The sequence below is a fragment of the Anas platyrhynchos genome, chromosome 7, assembly GCF_047663525.1.
Source record: "Anas platyrhynchos isolate ZD024472 breed Pekin duck chromosome 7, IASCAAS_PekinDuck_T2T, whole genome shotgun sequence".
NCBI lineage: Eukaryota > Metazoa > Chordata > Aves > Anseriformes > Anatidae > Anas > Anas platyrhynchos.
The window spans coordinates 11,478,977-11,502,432 of record NC_092593.1 but is presented as its reverse complement, the minus strand read 5'-3'; the positions used below and the strand labels follow the sequence as shown (position 1 = coordinate 11,502,432).

Genomic DNA, 23,456 nt, shown 5'->3' with positions numbered 1-23,456 from the left:
GCCCTGGAGTTCCACATTTTTCAAAATGCTCTCTCCATGAAGCCCGAAACACGCAGCTTTCTGAGATCTTTCTCATTATCATTTTTCAAAGCTTGCCTCTGGGTTGGTTTGGGGGGGCTTGATTTGTCTCTACGTCCCATGTTGAAGTGCTGAGGGGTACAATAAGCATAGGTGTACGCTGTTAATATTGCAACTTCTCTCTGGATTTATTTGAAAAACAGTAGAAAGTCTAAAATGAGTAAAGACTGTAGTTTTCCTCTTCATTAAACTTCTTCTCATCCATGCATAAACACCTAATTCTCCACTGAGTTTCCCAGAGTATAAAAGTCATTTGAGAAAGAAATCCAGACAGCGTCTTACTTAAATTCTGTTTTATGAAAACACGCTTGAGTTTCTGCAGCAGGGCAGTCACAGAAATAGCGGCTGCCATTGCAGTGCTCAGGGTGAGGTTCCTCGGCTGGAAGCTGCCCCAGAGGTGACGCCAGCAGAGAAGCAAGATGAGCCACACCCTGCCCCAAACACCCTGAGCGCTGCCCACACCACCAACACGCAGCAAGGCCAGGGAGTTAATGAACCCTCAACTTCTCTGCCTGTTGTTTCATAGCAATCAAACCTAAACAGGCAGAGAGAGTCACCTGGACTTGGAAGGGACATTTACGCAAGTTAAATGGGGAGCAGGGAGCTAAGGACAGGAAGGAGTTTTTTTGCCCCAATGCATGAAGGAAGCTGGGCTGCGGGTTAGGAGAGATCACTACAACACTTTGTAGGGCAGCTTCTGGTCACTGACTGCCACAAGCAAAGTTGGAGGAGGCACAAAATATGCCAGCGGGCCAAAGTACCAGGGTAGGAGTGTACTGAGGCTCCCCAGTTCAAATTCACGAACCCACTGTACCAAGTACCCTGCTGCACAAAGACACCAGTGGGGCTGCTTCCCAGCCTAGCAGAAACACTTTATAAAAATCAGTGCTCAAGCATAAGCTTCAATTTTCTTTTTCTTTGAAAATAAATAAATAAAAAGCACTTCCATACCTGGATTTTTTTCCCCTCACATACCTGCTGTAAAGTTTTTTTTTTCTATTTTATAGATGAACAGCAAAATCATGAAAGAGACATATTTCAGTTCTCACAACCATATTAAACATAACTGTCTGTACTTATGGTACATCCAGCAGCACACAGTGCAGGAACATAGTTTGACGTGAAGTGTAGAACAAACAGCAGCCAGCATGGTCCAAATGTTGAGGCTGTGGCCACCACCTCAGGCTCCCCACAGCTACAGCAACTGCTCAAGCCTTGCTCTCACTCCTAATCGTATTAGCTAAAACTTCAGCTCTGTGACTTCAAGTTGCCTACTTACCTAACGTCAATAATCTCAGCCCAGGTTTTGTCATCTAAATTTTGCTGTCGTTTCAGAGCAAACTTTAAAAGCAACAAGATACAGCAGTCTCAGGCCTGCGTTTGGATCTATATTTAAATAATGGGAGATCAATTTCTCCCCTCTCCTGAGGATCAGTCATTAACCTTCTCACCAACGGTTCAGCATTCGCTCAGCACGGCTAGTGCAGAAGATGTTAACAGTCATGGTAGTTTTGTGTTAAAGGTTAATCACTTCCATTTCTTTTTTTTAAAAGGAGAGATAAAGATCTATTGGACTGTTCATTGCACCTCTCTCAAAACAGAGGTGAGAGCGCTGACAAAAACCTTTGGTTAATCACCTGAAGGAATGAAAATGCAGGGAGTTTTGCATTATTAATGAAAATCTAGGTAATTAGATAAGTAATAGCCTTATTCCATTGCATAAGGCAGTTAAAGTTGCTTATGAAGCTTCCTTGCAGACCACATTTCAAGCCAAATTAAAACAACTTCCCCAATTATGAATCGTCTTGCCTTATGCACAGGAGAGTTGCAGAGTTCATCCATGACTATCATTAAAACTGAACTGAAATGGCTTATTTCATACAGCAACTTTCTATGTGCTGCCTGATTATGAAGGTTACCTTTCTCACATATATTTTACATCAAAAATGTGAGAGATGCACCTCACTGCAGCTTCAGATTCAAAATCATCAACTGAATTCCAGAATTTTAATCCAAGTCCCAAGTCTAAATGAAGCCAGGAAGAGTTGATCTGAACTCAAGCATCCCTCGTTCTAATTCAAGCCCCACGCTCACCATTCTGGCTCTCTGCTGAATTACAAGAAATCCCACCGTGAACATGAAAAATTATTGATGAACTTCAATCAAGTCCAGAATATTTCATTAAGCTGTCTCTGTCACAATCATAGTTTTCTGGTAAGTAATATTTTGCATGAGGATGTTGGAAAAAGCTTTAGGCATTCCAACAACAGACGCTGTCCCTATGGATGTATTTATGCAATTCAGAAAACCGAGGGAAGGATGCACAGGACAGCTATTGTAAATTCAGAGGAAGAACTGCAACTCACTTTGCAATACAAAACATCTTCATAAAGTGACAGACCTTTCAACACATGTGCTATGAAAATAAATATGAATCTTCAGTAACCTTTCCCACTTAGTGAATAGTGAACTTCAGCTTCCCACATCAGGACTGAGCATAGTAAGTTTCAACCCAGTGTCTGAACTGAAGCATTTCCCTTTCTGTCCCGCACACGACTGCCTCCGCTGACTACAAGCGGGTCTCTCAGGTCTGTGCTACACACCCCATATGGCCTTGTTCATTAACCGTGCCATATAACTTCAAATATAAAAAAAATCATGACATGCGTGCATTGATTATATTCATAAAGGATATCCCTGATGCTTGGTTAAAAAAAAAAAGTGCAAAACCGGTACGTGAAGTGCACTCAAACTCACTAGTCTTTAAGATACAGCATTTTAGGCAGCTCTCATTGACACTCTTACCTCAGAAAAGACCAACAAACAGAATAATAAAACTATTAAATGTCAAGATGCGGTGCACTGCCAGAATTTATAGCATGCCAGCACACCTGCACAGCATAATGCTCACTTCTAGTAAGTCTTCCTAATTTATTTTTTTTAAACACAAATTCACAACTTTTAAAGGTGCAGATTTATGATATTACAATGAAATCAGGATTTCTCCTTACATTTCATTAATTCAATCACAAAATTTACTACAACAGTAATAAAACACAGCTCCACGTGGAAAAAAGATATGGCTAATATATTCAAGGAACAGCAAGGAAGAACTATCTGCGTATCTCTGAGTTCAGTCACCCACAGCCACAGAGAAGAGAAATTTAATCCAGAAGACCATGAAACATCTATTCTGCCCAACGCCTCAGACTCTACAGTCAGCATTACACAGCCAATAATGAAGTCCAGAATGAAAACACAATAGCCAGGATGGCAGCATGACACAGTAATACAGAACAGATTTGGGCAGTGTCTCTGTTAGATCAAACACCCAGATGATCCTCAAAAGTGAACGACTCCACGGGCTACAGAAAAAAGGCCAAAAAATCTTATCTCTTTGATCAAGACAAACATGCTTTCCGTTCCTTGTATCTAATAATTTGACTAACTCAAGCACACAGGTGAGACACCTGCAGCGCTAGCATGACCTAGCTCTTATACAGAGTGGAAATAAAACCAAAAAACTCTGGATTACATAGCATAGAAGGTGTATACCACACAGTGAAACTCCCTGGGATATAGCAGTGGGTACAAAGACTCCAGACACATTTCAGGACTTCTGTCACTTGTGGTTTAAACCCCCTCTCAATTTTCAGGCTAAAATTATTTTTGACAATGTGTGTCCAGGTCAACCAACTTCAAATTATCATTCACCTTGACATCTAAGGCCGATTTTCCATCCTCCTCACCATTTATTTGTGGAGGGGTGGGAGCACGAGCGAACAGACCCAAACCATCACATCACCTCGCTGCGATAACTGGAACAACACATTGCACATGGAGCTCCCACCACGCTCATTTCTCAAAATAGTAGAAAGAACTACTGGGGTTCGTAACAAAATTGTTGTCCCCATGTTACAGAAAGGCAGTATTTATATAATATAATGATAGTTAAGCAATCTACCTCAGTAATACCATACTAAAACCCAGGTGTTGGGCCAACTGGCATTCCAACACTGTCTTACAATGGTAGCTTTTTTTTCCTCAACTTTTCTAAGGTGTTACAGACCCATAAGACTTCAAAGGATACTCCAGTATTTTTATGTCTACAGTACTGCCTACACATATACTATACTTAAGTTATCTGTGTCTAAGTAGCATATTTGGATTGTTGAAAACAGACAACTAAAAAGGCCAGTTTTACGTCTCTTCTAATCAATTACCCTGTAAATCTGAGTATAAGTACAACATCCTACTTCTGTCTTTATATTTTTTCTCCTCAAAGAACAAGGAGCATTTCACACACTGAGAAACAGCATTTTTACTTTCTCTTAGCAATTATCTGCTTCAAAGAAGTCTGTCAAATCGACAAAAAAATTGTATCAACCCGAATCATTTTGATTTGTATTGTTTTAATGCCAATTTTGATACAGACTGGCCGCATAACAAAGAGTTCAAATAGTTCATTTCCTGCTTTCCCCCCACGTGCCTTATGGCCTCTCCGAAATTCCTGGACTTCTTCCAAGAGCCAGAAGTCAGAAACAGGTCTTCTTGTACATACAAGTAGCTCAGAAGAGCCCTGGTTTCTCAGGACCAACACTGGTTGTAAGACAAAGACTTTCCTTTAAGCCACTTCCTTCCAACTCCTTTAGGAAGGAGGTCACTTCTCTGCCCCAGAAATGGTCAGTGAGTGCAAACGCAGGGCTTGAGCCTTTTCCCACTACTTTATTGCTGTACAGCTGGGCAATTAAATATTTAATACAGAAATCCTCAATATTTAATTACAGACAAATAGCATTCTTTAGCATTTTCATTGAATTTGAAAACAACTTCTCCCATTGTACCTGTACGTGGGCACTTAATATGACAGTTTTAGATGTATTTACAGCTATTAGAAATTCGTTCATGACAATATTACAATGAATTAACATATTGTGAATGACTGCTGCATATTACAGTCTTATTATTATAGCCAAGAAATGTAATAAATCATTTATCATTACTAGATGAGGTAATGAGGAAAAATTACTTTGCTTCAAAATTCTTGCTTTTTTTTTTTTGAAGTTAAAGATGCAACACTGCAATAGCACATTTTTAATCAGTTATTATTTAAAGAATTTTAAATATTTATTTAATAACTAAACCTTTGCATAAATTTGGCCATGTCTAGTAATGACTGTTTTGAGGCTCCTGCTGATTTCAGTGATAGTACCCACCAACAAGAGTATTCTGGAAAGCTGGACTCTGCCATACTACAAGCCAAGGTGAAAGCAATCAAATCTCCAGATCACTGCAGAAACAAGGAAGCAAAATTTGTTCGTCATGCCCCTCATGCATCACTGTGCCTACACAGAGCAAGTGATTTCTAATGAGGTCTCATTTCCTTTTCAAACACAGAAAAATAAAAGCAATGGGCCAGAACAGATTTTGGATTGGAGTTCTTCCTCACATCTGGGCTCCCAAGAGATAATCAGCTAAAGTTTCAAGAGTCTTTCTACTTTTTGCTATCTGAAGTCAGCTGTCATAACCAACATATTACTGAATTTCATCCCAGGAACTACCTACCTGCACTCCCACGTGCTCAGTGCTGTAAGAGGCAATGAATTGCAGCAGGATGATGGTAGCCTCCACCACGCAAAGCTTTTGTGTTACAGACTGAAGCTGTTAAGTGTCAGAATTCTCTGCTAATGGGCAAACAATCTCTCAGAACCTATGATTATACAACTAACACAAGCAATCAGGAATCAGTCATATTTCCACCCTGAATTATCTATCTCAGAGCTGTTTCACCATCCTGAATAAGATTTCTGATGATTACCCAAACCTTTGTCATCTTCAAAAACATAAAATTAAAAATATTGCTAGAGAAAACATGCTCTTAATTCCATAACCACACACGTTGGGAGGAGGGAAAAAAAAAAAGAAGTTATAAATTATCCACAATTAAGATATCCATGTTCCCACATATATTTCAGTATTTTACATAAGCCTAAATAATTTAAAGTGATACAGATATGGTGTTTTATAAATCCCAGGTCTTGTCTTTTAGTTTAAAGACAACAAAGTCCCAGACCACTCAGTTTTTGCTATTTCCACGTTTGCATGACATTTCTAGCTTTGGTATTTAACCTACCATGAGAGGTTCATCTCTAACTAGAATGACAGCCAAGATAACTGCAAGCTGAACTACTAAATAGTCAGCAAGAGCCTTGAGAACATCTTTTCAGATCATGGATCAACTATCTTCTTTGAATTCAACCTACACTACATCAAAGGAGATATTAATTTTTACATAAAAGAAATATCAAATAACAGTAGCAGCATCATCTGGCAGGGTATTACCCTCACTCATTGCCAGGTCGTTTGGAGAAAGGAAACCCTGTTGGGGGTTACTGGGATGGAGTTGGGATAGAGTAATACAGGATGATTAAGAACAGTTTGAAGATGCTCTAGTTCTTCACCAGCAGCTGTTGTGGTTGTTCCTCAGCACCAATCCTTGGGAGAGGCAAGGAAGAGCAGGTAAGACAGCAGCACCTTGTGGCCAGAAGAAACCACGGCAGTGGCAGCTCCCTTCCAACCCCCAGGGAGGAATGAGATCCCACGTTCATCTCCTGCAAGTCACACAGCAGCCAGGCGTGCAGCTATAGCAGCGGGCATAAGCCACTGAGTCTTCATTCCCCTATACCCAGCTGCTCGTCTTGGCTACTGTATCCGTACTTTCCTTCTGTTCTCACTACATTATTTCAAACAAGAAAAATCTTGAAACATCTGTAAAAACAAAGAGCTTAAAGCCAATCTGGTGAATGATACATCTGCAAACACATCAACCGTGTTGCCCTAAATGGGCACAGGTGTGAGACAAGTTCCTGAGTGAAAGCACTCACCTCTGTTAATGCTTCATAAACAACACATTGATTTTACACACGTGAACTAGAAGATTAACTCACACTTAAATCTTAATAGCTTTGAGTAAAAATAGGAACAGAAATGATTGCCTTATAAACCAACATATTGTTTATACTGGTATTTGATAAGCCTTTTCTTCCCCTTTCTCCCCTTAACATGCTGAAGCTACAGAAAGAAAAAACACTGATTTTAATAAGAGTTAACATTTACACAGGGATTTCTGGCTACTGTCTATGACCACCTGCCTTAGTGGATTTGAAGACCAATCTTCTACACTGCTGAGTAGCTCTCATTTTCTTCTATATAATCAGAAATATTATTTAATCTCCAGAGTCCTATATTGCACTTACCATACAACCATTGCTCCTTCTATTAAAGGAAAGCAAGGCCAAACAAATATTCCCAACACTTGGTGGAGAGGTTTTCAATAATCCTGAGCTCCCCAAGGGAGCTATTCCACAAGTAGCTCACTAACACATTGCATCTCCCACACAAACAAGTCTCTTACCAAAGACACTCAGATTCTCAAGCTCAAAGTCACGCAGACTTTTAAATTCTCTTCACTACCTCACAGGTTCCTTTAAATGATTTTATAACTTGCTTCAAAAACACGTTAAGAATTCAGGTGGCATTTATTCTATTCTGGGCATTTACAGCAAGTTTTCTAGTTGGTTTTAAGCAGATTAACATTATCTGTACCTACAACATAGCGTGCCACTCTTATTGCCAAGTAGTTATACATGCAATTGCTTCTGCAGAGCTGAAAATTCTTTCCTGTAAATACATTATACATTATTTAATACTATATATTGATATCAAAGTACCTATATATAGTACCCTTATAAATATATTATTAACTTGCTGCTTTACAAGTGCTGGCTTCAGTTCATTCTCCTCTCTACATCTGCTGCCACCCCAGTGCTGCAGTGGTCAAACCAAGTTGTACCAAGCAACAACCAGAAAGAAGTTTGAGTAGAAACATCAGTAGAGCCACTTGAGTCAGGTAATCAATGGCTACAAAGAGTGAAGTTCTTTCTCTGTGAAAGAATAAGAATTTACAAGAGCAGACTTTTAACTTGCAAAAAGTCACATATTATTTCTTCAGCTTGATGTGAAGCCCAGTCTTGCTTCAAACAACTTGCATCTAAAAAAATAGCAAAGCAGAGGAAGTGATGGCAAATTAAACACAGTAACAATATGCACCTATTAAACACAACATGCAAATTCAGTTGTATGCAACGTTATCACAGCTCATTTGTTTTAACTTGTTCAATATATTTATGTTTTAATACAATAATTGCTCATTATTTGGTGCATAAATTTTGGTGTATATAAACATGCATACACATAAAGAAGCTCAACAGGCATAAAAATAAACTTTTGGACAAATCTTCAGCTCTTGCAGCTTGCCAGAGTGCCCACGTAAGCCCATTTCCAGCAGCTCAGGACGTGTGCATGATGTCGACTCAGCTCCAAGAAGAACTGGGCTCCTTCAGGGAGCACTGACTGATGGAATCAGACACTGGCAGAATACCCAGCGCAAAACACTAACAATTGCTTTGCAGCAAAAACACAACATAGAGGCATAAAAGAGCTAAACAAGTTAGAGACACTCTGTTGAACATCATGCACTGAGAGCAGCCTCCTTGCAGGATCCTGATCTGTTCACTACCCAGAGCATCCCTAGCTGGGCTGGAATCGCTCCAAGTGTATTCCACAGATCAGACAGAATATTTCTTTTTTTTTTTTTTTCTAATCAGAAAAACAGAAATATTTCCTTGTTGTTATTTCAACAGAACAGAATTTCAGAGTTATTCCGATAAGCAAAGAACTACAGCACACAGTCAGAAAATGTCCTTCTTTGATTTTCTTACTTGCCCACACTATGATGCTGGCTGTATTTTTGAAACTGGAACTACTACTGAAAAAAAAAAAAAAATCTTTCAAGGCTAGTCAGATGAAACACCTTTCTAATGTAAAAACATTTCCCTCATAGCAACAATAACTTCAGACCATCCTAACTGGGCCAATTTCAAAGTGAGCAGACTACCACAGCTGAAGACCCACAGACTGTAACAGGGGGAGAGAAAAGGATAACAGACCATCTCTATTTTCCTTTCATTTGCTATCAGTCGTCCTTGTAGTTTCATCTACCTTGGGAAAATTTCTTACTACCTTGAAAGCACATTTAATTTTGAAACAATTATAAAATTCAGAAATTTGTTCCATTTTTTAAAGTGGATGTTTTTAAAAGGTGTTTTTTTTTCCATTTTTTTTAAAAAAAAAAAAAAAAAAGCTGAAATGTTTTGTACCTTCACACTAGCAGAGCTTTCTCATTCCCTGAGATTATTGAAAGGTTACACAAAATATTTGGGCTAACTTTGAAAACCCAGCCAGGGAGAGGTACATACACTTAGGCCTTCTCTTCACAGGAACACCAACATGTGAGAGAGCAACAGCATCTTTTCTAGAGTCTGAGGCACAGAAATCAACACTACACGGAGGACTTAATCATTTCTGAGTGCTTTTTAATAGTAACATACAGAGGTCAGCACAAGTCATATCACGGTGCACTTGGGTTTTGTCACTCAGTACCACAAAGGATTTGAGCGTTATCAAACCACGGGCTATGGCACAGACAGGACATGGCATCAGATGAAGGCTTTCTATACCTTCAAAAGAAAATCAATATTGTATTAAACTTTTGAAGAGGTCTTAAAGAGACCTTATTTGGTCTTATTTCCAATTTTTCTACAGAGGTGTCAAAGGCCTTTGCAAACATACACTTTTTTTTTTTAAAACCTCCATTAGCGTAACTCCATCTGAGAGGCATACCAAGGAACCTGATGTTCTGTCCCTGAGCACTTCCAGGTACAAGGGAAGTTGAACAACATTGAATATGATACAGGTTATCAGGTGCCCCCCAAAAAATCAAGTTTAACACAGAACAAAGAGAAAAGAAATGAGAGAGAAAGATTCCAGCACAAAGACCATTTCTACATGGTAAATATAAAGTTATTTGCCTGCAAACCAGTGACACAAGTCTTGACTCCAGAACTCACAAGCTCAGTCCTTTTAGACCACTTTAACTCTGTTTTAAACCAGCAATGACTGCCTTCTAGTGCTGCAAAATCGAATCAATCGCTGATTGACTAGTCAGGAGGTACTGATTTATAGTGTGCCTGAACTGACCTGAAGGAAGTGACAGCTCTGACTACAACAGAGGATCACTGAACCCAAGATTAAGGTTTTTTCAGTAGAAACTACCTATCACATACTTTCTACAAGTAAGCTAAGGCTGTGATTCTACTAACTATTCAATATATACATATGAAAATATGAAATATCAAAGTAATAATATTGAAAGCTGCAAACAGACCCTACTCGAGGTTTTTCATTTTCAGTGAGGTTTTTTCAAAGTATGTTGATTTTCAGATGTCATATTACTATGACACAAGAGAAACAGGAAGGTGTCTGAAATATTTTCCAGATAGTGCCTCTATAGCAGAAAATTTATTTAAAACTAAATACAAAATCATTCATAATTAAATCAACAAGAAGCCTCACCCTGACTTCAGTTAGTTTCAAAACTTGTGTTTTTTGTATTTTCTCTTTTGGCTGCGTTCATACAAAGAGGTGATGAGGGCAAGAAGGGCACAGAGACTGAGAATGCATTAGAGGTGTTGTAAGCTCAAGCAGCAAGAGGTTTTCCGTCACGGTTGCATGTCATACACACTTGTCCTACACAAACTAGACTCTACTATCATTTGTAGTTTGAATAAGGATATCTCTGTAGTATAGCATTCTTAGAGTACATACAGTTGGGCTCAACCATGCCAGGTCAGGTAACTGTTACTACATCGTGGTCTCAGGCAAGAACCATTAACATGCAACAAACATTTTAGATACTTGTATCTACTATCAGAATTTATCACTTGTATCTTAGTTAGTATGCAGCATGATACAAGACTCACCAGAGGCGATATCTTGCACTGGGTTAATCAACAAGTCATCAAAGAGATGGAAGAGAAGGGTTTTAGCCTTCATTGAAGCATGGAGTAATTAAGTAGTCAATTAAATATAGGAAGTGATGTACATTTGGATTTCCAAAGAAATAAAGCAATGCCTACTTTAATTAAGGTGACTAGTCACACTAACCCCTGAATAATAAACTAGATTTTGATTAAAAGGTTAATCTGTCTACATATCTTGTCAGACCTCAAAAGAGAGATTGACCATAAGTGCAAGCATACTTATGAAAACTCTCCAATTAATGCTATCAGAAGCATCAGGAATGCAAGAAATCAAAACACTTGACCACCAAGAAATGCTACAGAATATCAGGTAGAAAAAGGAAGAAAGAAATCTTTCCAGTTTAACATTCATAAATATGCAAGTAAAGGAAGGCTTTATCTCATTTTTCCCATCTGCAATTTTACTATTTTGAATTTTGTAAATAAATAACTATTTGCATTTAGCAATAACTGTTTTGAGGTAAGTGTGATCTTGAGTTACCTGGAAAAAAAAAAAAACTCTCTCTTTCAGAAGTATGGCAAATCTGTTGAGCAAGGGCAGTTGTGAGCTAGTTTGGCCACAAGTTTTCCAGGGCATGCAAAGACTGAACATATTCCCCATATTTCCTTCAGCAAGCCTTCAGAGGATCGCTCACAATCTAAGGATCAAAATGAGTAGAAAAGTGTTGGTAGCCAGAAAAGTTCTCCATTATACAACACGAAGTATTGGAGAGTACATTTGACTCCTGAGCATCCCCGGGGATGTATTACCTGCATCCACCATCTTGCTGGAAATCAGGATCAGCAGTGGTTCCTTGTTTTTTAAAACCTCTTCAAGTGCTTCCCCCCCCAATACTGTTTTCCTACTAGAAACCCCCTTGAGACAAAGTCATCATCTCCCCTTATTCGTACATCTTCACAAACTGCTTGTTCTCATACCATCTACTGCATGTAATGTTAATGACAACAGGGAGACTAACATTATCCATTGGTCTTTACGAAGCTAGTTTGTCATTCAAACTTCATACTATCAGATGTTACATGAACTCTGCAGTTGTCTAATTTACTTCTTTTTCTCCTGTATGCATGGTTTCCTCTCAGAAAAGCACAAGCCCTTACAGATGATGCTACACTTTTCAAGAAAAAGAAATACAATATCTTATACTCTGGATACCGGCTCAAACAAATCACAAATACTCAAAATTGTGTCTTCCAGGTTAAAAGGGGGGATAAAATAGGGGGTAAAAGGGGGCTAAAATAGATTTTTTTTTGTCTTAGCTTCTTCTAGAAGTCAAACATTTCACTTCCTCCATAAAGTGGTTGCAATAAGCTAGAAACTAGCAATGGCTACATTTCCCCTACCCCCCAATATCTCATCCTTGATTCAAGGTTTCCTAACAGCAGCTCTTTTTGAGAATTAAAACATTTGGGGATGTGCATTACTTCCTCTGGTTAGGACTGGTCTCCCATAGGAGGAAATAATGGAAGCTATAGAACTCCATATATCTTGAACTGCTTCCTACGAAGTAACTTTCATCAGTCGTAACCTTCAGCATTTAAAAAAAAAAAAAAGAGAAAAAAGAAAAAGAAAAAAGTCCCCAGCACTCTCACCCCAATCTGTACAGAAAAGTATAATGTAAAAACACATATTTTCCATTCAAATACATCAAGAGATCATGGTCTACGCTTTTCACAATTACTCAAGGATTTTAATATGACACTCATAACAAACACTCTCTGCTTTTCTCTTCATTTTTCTTTTCCAAACTTTCAAACATCACCACCGCATTTATCACAGAACAAAGACTCCTCATTGCAATAAGTCACAGAGCTCCCCGGAGCTAAACTTCTTTAAGCCAGTACAGGCTCCTTGTAAGGAGTTCAAACCCTGTTCCCAACCTTTCAAGAACCCGACACCAACCTGCTCTGTTGTTCAGCAATCTGCGCGTCTCTCGAGGCTGCCTGGAGAAAAAAGCCAAATTCGTAATTCTTCCCTGTAGAAGCAGATGCCGTGCTACCTCAAAGCACGCGGAATTACAACAAGTATACGACTATCCATTGAAGAGCATATGTACAGATAACTTGAAATATTCTGATACAGGCTGTAGGGAGATCAAGAGCAGCTCTGAGAATGGAAAGGAACCAAAAATTCCTATTATCTTCTTTTCCATTCTGGTAACTCGGTATTTTTTCCGTGAATGTAGTTTCCTTGAATGCACTGCTGTATGACAAATGAGAATCCATCCAAATCTTCTTTAAAACCACGCAAAGCACACAAAGCATTACATAAAAACACAAAAATAGCCTAACAAGTAGAAACAACAACAACTTCCTAGCAGATACAGCATAGTCACTCAAAGTTCAACTACATTAACCTTTATTTTGCCCAAAAAAAAAAAAATTCCACCTGTAGAAGTTTGAATACTCACTTCTGCTCCAATGGCACGCAGGCTACTGCGAGACGTACAAAATATAATGAACGATAACAAAGGACCTCCCTGGGAATCAAGGTCAGCTTCAAGAAGTTACCTGAAGTCAAAACAACTTCAAACATACTCAAGTGCTGTTAAGTCCTTTGCTGAACTACGGTCTAAAGGAAATCCAGATCCAGAAAAATGAGAATTGAGATCAAGAATTGACAAAGCAATCAGAGCATGGGAACAACAAATGAAACTTTCATCTCAGTAGGACAAACAAACGCAATTTTGTAAATATTTACAAGCCTATCATCTAATGACTGGAGGTTATTATTTACTTCCTACTTCCCCAGAAAGTTTAAAGGACTTTAAAAATATAAGTTAGGTTTCTCTTGTTACTTTAAAATATCATTTGAAAGGGAAACTTAAGCCTAGTATTCTGAAGTTCCTTTTCTGGATCTCAGAATGGCTCAAAAACGTGGCTTAACTAGGAGAATTGGGGTTTTATTCTCTATTTTTCCTCACATAACTATTTGCACGATTATGATGAATAAACACAAAAAGAACACGGTCAAATCTAAAATAATGCTGTCACAGCAAAAATAAAAATTTAATAATGAACTGCAAAGACCTACTGTGGCACTCAGTGCTTAAATCCAGAAGGATTTTTTCATTTATTAACACCCTGTCCTTGTTCAACAGCATATTAATGAAGTTAATCTAAAGGCTAAATTTCAATTATGAATCACAGAACCGCATCTCTGCTCCCTGATTGCTTGGATAATCTGAATCAAGCATTCTCCTATACGAAGCACAATGGTTGACTGCACATAAAAGTTCCCAAAACATCAAAAATATTCGGTCCAGAAGGTAAAAACTGACAAACACCTGTTTTCACATCCATTCAATAACTCTGTGGCAAAGTAATGATTTCTAATAACTTGACAGACTGCTTGCTCACTTAAAATATGCAGCACAGGTTTGAACAATAAAAGGAACAGCAAATGTTTAAATCTCCCAGGCTTGCAGCCAAGACAAAGTCTTCAGCTAGAGTAAAAAAGGGTTTCCATTTGCTAAAATAATTTAGGAAAATATGTTTTCCTCCCGAGTACCTACAATGCATTTGTCCTGGAACAAAACCTCAAAGAACCACCACGGTAAAACTGAGATCAGCGGGAGGCAGTGCACCACCTGACAATTAATATGCATGACTACAGACCGAAATGTGTTGTTTCACAATGTGTCAGCGCGGCTCAAATAAGAGCTCAAGCCACAGAACTGGAAAGAACGCAAAATATGAGTAATAACAACGACCTGGATCATTTGCTTCCAATTGCTTCTGCAAACAGAATAATGATGAATGCTCACACGAGCTCCAGCCATGCTGCTATCGTGTTTGAAAGACAGATATGAAGGAAGTATTGCATCTGCTTTTTAACAAGAAAAAGAAGAAATTGAGCAGTCTGATTTTTAACCGAGAGGATAAGGAATCCAAGGACTGCTTGCTCCAGATGGGAGCTGAAGGAGTGAACAGAAGCCAGACGATTGGAAAAGCAAGAGTTTCAACTGGTAAAAACACGGGTCAGATAAGGCTGAGCCTTTCTGATGACCTTTCAGAAGAGTTTTTACCATACAGTGCATGAGATTCCTGGATAATGTAACAATATATATTACATATGACAACTCTGGGGTCAATTCTTCCATTTCTCATGGAGAAGGAAATCCAGAATAAATGCACTGTGTAACAAGCCATTATCTGACCATCTCCAGGAATTAAGACTTCATCCTTGATTTGCAAGAAATCCATGCACAAGACAGTGACAAATTCCTCCTATATACACACCTATCCACTCTCATCCATATGCCGAGAGAGACGAGCTCAGAAGTGGAGAGATTTCCAAGACTTGCTACCACCCAACAGCATTCAAACGCAGGTCAGACGCATTCAACTACTTTTCATTGAATAGCAAGATCTTTTTTCCTCCCCTCTCCAAGCTAGACAAAGGAAGTCAAACATACTCCCTCACACCTTCACAGCAGCCACTGCAAAACTAAAGGCTTCTATAGTCCTAAACAACAAACATTAATCCCAACAATTTTTCAGTTCTAGTTTTTCAGGATATAGGCTCAAATTGTACGCATTTTCTACCTCCGGATTCAATCTACTATTACCACTTTTCACTGCCTTTATCCTTCAAGTACATGTCACCCAGTGAGTAACTATCAGTACCCAGATAAACCTCAGACTTAATACAATTAACAAAAAATGAAAATAAATCCTTATAATTAAAAAAAAAAATCTTGCTTTTTTTCAGATTGCCAGGATATTCACAACTTTATCTGGTTTTGCTTGCTACTACACTGATATATATGCAAAATGCTTCAGAATCCCTTCAAAAATCCCTTCAAAGCACTAAATCTTCTCATTGTCAAATACCAAAATGGGCACCTTGCTTTGTGCCTGACGGGATACTGTGCAAGTTTTTCCTCTATGTCTTAGTCCTTAAATGAGCTGTTTCTCAGCAGTACACTCAGATTTGGCAGACCGAGCACTAGGTAGATGCATGCATTTCGCAACACGCTTGGTGGAAGCAGGGCAGTTGTCTTTCATGGTTCCTACAGAAATACATCTTAATTGACTAGTAGTATTACACCACAAATGAGCCAGGGAAAAAAAAAAAAAAAGCCAGCAATAATGACAGACCACTAGAAATAATCTGTTGTCTTCTGGGTAAACTGTTCAATGCTAAAACTTATTATCTATAAAACCACCTTTTGAATCACTTTTGTTTTGCCCTGTGGAACCTTAATGTTTCTGTTGGTAATATAATTTCTGACTCGCGGTACTGCCCTTGTCTATAAGACTGCAAAAGAAAGGAAAGGAATAGATGAAAACAGGGAAACACAGAACTGTTGTTATTATTAAACCTTTAAGTTACAGAGTTAATTCCAGCTAAACGCTTTTGTCTGTTGCACTGTTTATATGAAGTGGATTTTTTTGTCCTAGAAAGGAAATCAAATCGTTGTATCTGAGCATCAAACAACTCCATGGTCATCTATATCCACACCGACTGTACTTCCACTGCAAGTAATCTGTTAAGCAGCACATCCCCAGCTGGGGACTGTAATTAGGGTGCAAACTGCCATACAATCCCCTTGCCAGATTGATGAAGGAGACCTCTTACAAGGTGATCCAGAAGGCAGTGCTGAGACCATTAATCATTTATCCGGTGAGGAGAATACAAAAAGCTCTGCCATTGATAGCATTATATTGGAAAATATCTTGACAAAACTAGCACCAGAAAAATAGCAAAGTTTTAATTAAAAGGTCAGACATTAGGTAGAGTATTACTTTAAATATTTCAGGCAAGTTCACATACACACAAAAAAAAAAAAAAATCAGATTTTCAGCAGAATTTGACACTTGTAGTTCTGCTCCTCCTTTTAAAAGCTTGATAATGATCAGGTCACAGCTTTTTTAGCTCTGCTAGCAGCATCCCCAGATAGCGAACAACTGTAAGAGTAATCCACTGAGCCACTTTAAATGCACTGCCAGGCTGCCAGTATTTCAACCTGCAGCTACTTATTTGGGGGGATCTGAACCCACTAAAAAGGCAAACATTTTTGATAACAGGCAGTTACAGAACTGGTTGGCACAAAAAATTCAGCCTACAGTGAGCACACCGAACCCCAAACACCTGCCTCCTGTGGTCTCCTCTGACCACCCTGAACATATAAGTCTTGATGCTGCCAAACAACCATCAGCTAAAATTTCTTAAACATGTGTGATGTATGGAAATACCTAAAGTACTTAAAGCTGAGTTCAGACTAAAATGCTTGTCTTCTTCATTTTTATTTGGCTCGATAAAGAAGCCCACACTGTCCTTACAGAATTCATGAAACTTTTCTGACAGATAAACAGGGAAATGCAAAGATCAACATCACTTATGCAGTCGAAGGGTCTTGCTAGAGTCTGAAGTATTTTTCTTTGGAAACAAGTCTTTAACCTTCTTTAGGTGCAGAACCTCACGTTTCACTTACCACACACCACACAACAAGACAGTCAGCCTCCAGACTTTCTGAGCCGTGTCCACCTGCAGACCTCTGCACGTTTAACTGGAGTGCAGCTGCAAGAGGAGCAGGGAAAAGGCAAGGCAGTGGGCTGTACTCACCTGCCTCCCTCGAATTGCCAGGAATTTCATGGGCTGGCCTGAGAGACTTCTGCCATCTCAAAATGAAACAAAATCTATCCCTAACAACTCTCTACCAGCCTAATAGGAAATACGTTTTCCTGTAGAACATGCAAAAAGGGGGGAAATGATCCAAACACATCATTACATAGTCCAATAGGATTTCTTACAAACTCTAGAAACTGCTTCACTGAAAGCAGGCTCCTATTAACTAAGTCTAAAAGGCATATTGGCAAAATAACTGCAGAAGTCAAAGTCTAAATAATTTTCCACAGATTGTTAACAAGTGTATCTGAAATAAAGAGGATGGAAAAAAAAATCCACCACCTGTTGCTACACAATTAAACCAATTCAAAGATTTAAAAAGAAATGTTTACAAATCATCATGTTTTCCCTACAACTCCCCTCCTTCCCTAGAGATGAGAGGATCCTAAGGACACAAGGAGGGAGGCAGAGAGTAGCGAGAGCATCACAGCAGTGAGAAATCCTGGAAAAAATTTTAGCATCAAGTGACTTTACAAGAGATTCTTCTGCAAACAGAACTGTAGAAATGATGAAGAAGTTAATTCTTTCTGCAACACAGGGAAACTTTTGATTTCCAAACCCTTGCTTGGACAAATAATCATGCAATTAATCTATTGAATATGTTAGTTAGAGGAGGAAAGCAGAAACAGCTTCATTACCACTATACAGAATCATACAAGCAGCTGTAGAAATCCAAGTTCCTTAAAAATTATTGCCACAATGAAACACTATAATCTATTTCAATAGCAAGTTCTACCGCGTATCCATGATTCCCTGAATATTCACACATTTCCAATATAGCCTGAACCAATGCTAAGCATTCAGCAACATAGTGCAAGCATACATCAGATAATTCACATATTCTAAGCCAACATACCTCTTTAATAACTCCATAACATTAAAACATCAACTCGAGAGAATAGAACATAACTCGCAAACAAAAAGACGTCAGCCTGAAGATGGAAGATCAAGCATGACATTTACTGAAGGGCTGTGATAATAATATATCAGGAACTTCTTACCAAAATTTAACAACAAAAAATAAAAACACACACACACTTAGAGTGGTATCTAATTGGCCCAAGGCACTGACAGTATGTGCTGCACTACCTAATTCCTGCTGTTAACATTTCTTGAAGGTTGATCCTGAACCATCTGTGGCAATGGAATAGAAAGTATTAAACGCAGCACACAATTAGAGTAATGCCACAACACTTCAGACAGTCAACACCAAGTTACCAGCATGGCGATCCTATTTTGGAGTAACAAGGAAAAAAAATGACCCCCATTTTTGGTATCTTGCTGTGTCATCCCTTACAGGCATTAACATTGCCCTTCTCCACAAGCAAGCCCTTAAAGATTCTGATCTGTTATCCTTTAAAGGGAGCAATTAATGCTGCTATTCAAAGTTTCTGACCTTTAGCTCTCAGTCCCGGTAGGGTTATTCAGATTTTTCTTTTTAAGTTTAGCTGAAAACAGTAACTATTTGCATCTTCCTAAAGGCAGACATGCATTAATCCCAACCACAAACTGGAGTCAGTTTCAGAGAAGTAATTCCCAAAGCTTTCACCTCCAAACACGCTCTTCCCTTCAGGACCAGATGCTTTCCAAATTCTGCTAGCATTTCCAAATCACTTCAGTTTTGATGTTCTCCCTTCCAGAGGTATTTTAGCAAATAGCATTGAAAATGCTTTCAGAGCAGCATGAAGTTTCGCATCCCATGCTGCATTCCTCCTCCTCTGCAGGAGGATGACCATTGCTATGATTATTTTCAGCGAAGCTGCAGTGCTAGGTTCAATTTGCTTTATTTTCACTGACACTCTCCCCACTCCATTTTCCTGCCCCCCTTTCTTTTCCTCAAAATTATATACTCAGTTTCACTGCTGCTTCTTTTAGGAACATTCCTAAGGAAATGTCACAAAATCAAATTAATGTAATTACTATTCGTTGTCTTCATCTAATTTTTACTTTAAAGCCACCAAACGTGGAGAAAAAATGAGCATGTTATCTTCCAAACTGACCCACACTGGCATCTTACACTTTCTTTTCAAAGTATAATTAACACATGCTGTCTTTTACAAGGCAAAAATTCCCCCACACAAAAAAAATCGCATCCCTTACAGTCAAAAACAAATCATCAATTCCAACCTATCGATACTTCTGTGTTAAACATCCCTGATAGGAGAGTCGTTATCTTGGATAGGAGAGGCTCATCTTGGAGACTGACAGGCCAAGATTCCTCTAGACCCAGAGAAAGGGTACTCCAGAGCCGAGAATTATCCAAATAAAAAGACAAAAAGTTACGGCTATGTAAACGGAGAGAGAGCCAGGCTCAGCTAGCGCTGTGCAGGGAAGAGGCAATCAACTTGACAGTAAGCGTAATTAGTGTTGTACTTCCTGCCAAGATTAGACATGATATAAGCATATATATCAGATGAATTTGACGTGATATATTACTACTGATGTGCCCAAATATATAAAACGGGGTGGAGAGTGGATGGTGTGGCTTTTGGAGGGGTGGGAGTGTATTTTTTTGTTACTATTTTATGTTAAGGGAGGAAAAAAAGTATTTGACATGCCATTTCTGTCTCCATCTCATTTGTTCATTAAAGTTTCCTCTCCTTTCTAGCTTCTATTTCCATCATGATCAGAGTGACATAAAACATCCTCTTTGTTGCCGCTCACTAAAATCGAAGCTGCATCATGTCTCTTTTTCATGTCTTTTCTCCCCTCCTTGTCATTCAGAGGTTTCAATCCATCGGCTTTCTGCACACATTTGCAGTCCGAGCCTGTTTCTCAATGCCAGCCTTCTTGTTTGCCTCTTCTCTTTCTTGTTTTCACTCACCAAAACTCCTTCCTGTCATGTATCAGCTCCAAATTGCCACCATCTCATAGTTGTCACCCACACATCAACCCCTTTTCCTTGTCCCCATGCCAGACTCCCATCTTTGCAAACAGCCACTTAGTATGAGTAGTTTCCTATTGTTTTAAATACGCACCTACTGCTTTCCTTTCCATGAACCACGCATTTACACCTCACTGCTCTCCGTCAACTCCTAAAGCTCCTCTGCATTTGCTCTTTTTTCCACCAGGTTAGCCTCAGCACGGTGGACTGTCCCAGCCCATATTTTTCTTGCTCTCTGTGGCACACTGACCCAACATTTGAGACTCGTTTCAGATCTCTCTGCATTTAGCAAAACAAGACAAATTAGTGAGACACGGCACTGACTGCTGCAAAGAAATCTGTCCCTACCCAACTCCAGCCCCAAGCTCCACAGACACACAAGCCAAACCACAGCATGATCTAAACTGTCAACAGAAGCCTCAAAAACCCTTATTTGAGAGTTATTCTATCAAACACGTTTCTAATACCTAATTTGGGCCCAATACCTGAAAAGAAGAAAGAGAATCATGCCCAACTTGACACAAGAGCAGAAATAACAGGAAGACAGGAATCCTCAAGGCTCTTAGGGCTGGACCTGAAGATTAATGGGCTTCTCTGTTCAATTGCCGAACTGCAAAAACAGTGAAGAAGGAAAAGAAAAAGCTACCCAAACCTGAACACCACCCCTTCCAAAAAGAAAAAAAAAAAAAAAAAAAAGAACTGAATGAGAACTGAATGCTTATTTTCTTTCTAGCTTTTGCTAGAAAGCAATCCTAAAGTTTTCCCTTAGAAGCTGTCAAGTCTTATTGCAGAAAAGTGACCACTTCACTGAGAGGAAATTTAACCTTCTGCCTTTTTTTTTTTTTTTTTTTAAATTTCCACTTTTTCCAAATATTTACTTAAAACTATTGCAATGAAATCTTGCAACCCCTAGACAAAACATAGCAAGTTTCCAAATTATTTTAGTACTTCTAAAATGGTGATCTCTCACTAGCAATACACTCTCTGTAAACTAAGATTTAGCTTGAAGCTCTGACCCTCTCAGTTTAACTGAATCTCAAACTTCTTACTAAAGTACCTGAAATGGAAAAAATATATTTTTTTTTTTTGGATGGAAAGTTTAAAACAACTTCACCTCAAGAAGTAAGCCTTTACCTGGACTTGTCTGTACTACTCCAGCAAACACAGAGCGTATTGCTGTTCATTTCCTGACAAATTACTCTCCAAGAGAATACAAATCATCATCACTGAGCTTCAGAAACGCTCTGGAAGAGCTGTCTCAATTCACTAGAGACAAAAAGCCAGCCACCGAGCAGACTACATCCCAGTGGAAAGCCTCCCTCTCTCATAAACAGGAGTTTTAATCCCATTCACTAATGGCTGAATTACATTCACCTTTATTGTGCTACATCTTCAGACAGCTTTTCCATCCATTACATTTTTTGTTGTGGGCATATTCTCTATTTTATTAACAACTGTAACATAATTCAATACATATTTCTAAACAAGACATGTTATCTTCCTGACTGTTTTAAAACATTTCACAGCTAAAGCACAGCTAAATTTTTAATTAGGAAAACAAAACCAGGAAAAAAAAATCCTACTGTGTGTTTCTATTGGGATGATTCGTACAATATATTTGCCTTATCTGTCAAGCCTCCCCCACCACCCAAGTTTCCTCTTTCCCAAATGAATGCCCTGTATTAAAGCCGATGCTACACAAACCATACCTTATCTCCAGAGATTCTTGCAGTCACCGACTCCACCACATCCACTGTTACTGACGCCATATATCGTGTTTACTACAGATACCCAAAATGAATTACAGGATCTGAAATGTGTGCTGCCTGTAGTTTTCTAAGTATCCCAGGACACATAGGTTAATGCCCAGGAACCGCTGCCCCCATACTGCAGTAACCGCACTCTCACTGTCCTGGCCTCTCAAATACCTGGTAACAGAACAGCTGAAAACAATTTCACACACCCCAGTGAAAACACAGCAATTTACTGACAATAGACACCTGAGCAAAGACAAAAACCTCTACCTAATGACCAAATAACACTCTTGCCATGTATGTATATTTATATAAAAATCTACAAACCCTGCTATGGCGAGTTCCGCTCTCCACAATCTCCTGTTCTCAACACAACAGACAGAAATCTAGGCTGCTTTCGTAACATGCTGAAACTATGCCAACATGAGTTATTAGCTATTGCAGGAGATGGATCAAAAACTGCCTCCACTGTACCTGATAACTGAAGAGATTGTTTTGGGTGATCTTCCTTTTGGAAGGCTATGCCAGGCTGGAAGAGCCAAGAGGCAGGAGCATCCTTCTGCCCAGTCTTGTCAAGTTGGGGACAGATGAGAGCGATTCACTCGCTCTGAGCAAGGGCAGGAACATAAGTCTGCCACCCTAATTTAATCTGTTTCCAGCATTTCAAAAATCCTTACTATTCACTGCTTTCTCCTTCTCTGAAGGAATATTTACATCTTCTATTTAAAGAAGTGAGTCAGACTATTTCTCTGTTTCTGAATAGTTTTTAAATAGCTCGAAAGGTTTGTTTCATTTTTTAAACAGACTTTCTCTCTCTTCTCCATACAACCCTTCCAGGCCACATCACCCCAGCTGAAACACTTTTTATACTTTACTACACCACAGCTGGGTTTGTGAGCTCTTGCTGTGTCACAGACAGGGGGAGATGATCTCTTGAGGTCCCTTCCCCTAAAATCCTGTGATTCTGTGAGACAGGTGCTGCGGACAAGCAGGCAGCAGATCAGCCCAGGTGCTCCCCCACAACCTGCCCATAGCCAACTCAGCACATACACAGGGAGCCCAACACCTGCTGACCGTGTGAGCAGACACTTCTGCCCAGGAAAAGCCAGGGTCTGCAACCCCACTGAGAGCTACTTTCCAGCCCACAGTGGACAGTGCTGTGCCAGACA

General features: G+C 39.2%; 1 protein-coding gene across 8 annotated transcripts in view; it reads right to left on the bottom strand.

The window, feature by feature from the left end:
* THSD7B (thrombospondin type 1 domain containing 7B) overlaps nucleotides 1-23,456 on the bottom strand; it is a 395,835-nt gene that overhangs the window by 287,889 nt on the left and 84,490 nt on the right. For 2 of the 8 annotated variants that reach the window (XM_072040734.1, XM_038182346.2), the window contains exon 1: nucleotides 22,243-22,459. The exons of 4 other annotated variants lie outside the window; for them this stretch is intronic. The gene's annotated coding sequence lies outside the window, so the exon portion shown is untranslated. Of the gene's footprint in view, nucleotides 1-22,242; nucleotides 22,461-22,761; nucleotides 23,117-23,456 lie in introns of those variants that run through there. 2 more of the 8 variants (XM_072040737.1, XM_072040740.1) reach the window with 2 other exon arrangements.